A 316-nucleotide genomic window follows, 5' to 3' on the forward strand; every position below is an offset into this window, starting at 1 on the left:
ATGTTGGTCGGGCTGGTCTCGAACTCCTGACCTCAGGTGATTCCCCTGCCTCAGCCTCCCAAATTGCTGGGATTACTGGCATGAGCGACCACGCCCAGCCTGTTTTAAGGATACAGACTTCACATATGCTTAAAATGGTGCCTGACACATGTCCCCAAGGGCCTTCAGAAACAAGAATCACATGCACCACCACAGTCTACTAAACATCATCATCGATCACATCCCAGAGAGGTAAGCAGCGCAGTGGGGAAGAGGTTAACTCTGAAGGCAGAATGCCTGGGTTCAAATCCTGGCTCTTCTGCTAATTAGCTGTGTG

At 50.6% G+C, this 316-nt stretch overlaps 1 protein-coding gene across 1 annotated transcript in view; it reads right to left on the reverse strand.

Moving 5' to 3' along the window:
• The window catches only part of CROCC (ciliary rootlet coiled-coil, rootletin), a 54,991-nt gene that overhangs the window by 38,137 nt on the left and 16,538 nt on the right, over positions 1 to 316 (reverse strand). The gene's annotated exons all lie outside the window — the stretch shown is intronic.

This window comes from Mandrillus leucophaeus, unplaced genomic scaffold, assembly GCF_000951045.1.
Source record: "Mandrillus leucophaeus isolate KB7577 unplaced genomic scaffold, Mleu.le_1.0 Scaffold571, whole genome shotgun sequence".
In the NCBI taxonomy this organism is placed as follows: Eukaryota; Metazoa; Chordata; class Mammalia; order Primates; family Cercopithecidae; genus Mandrillus; species Mandrillus leucophaeus.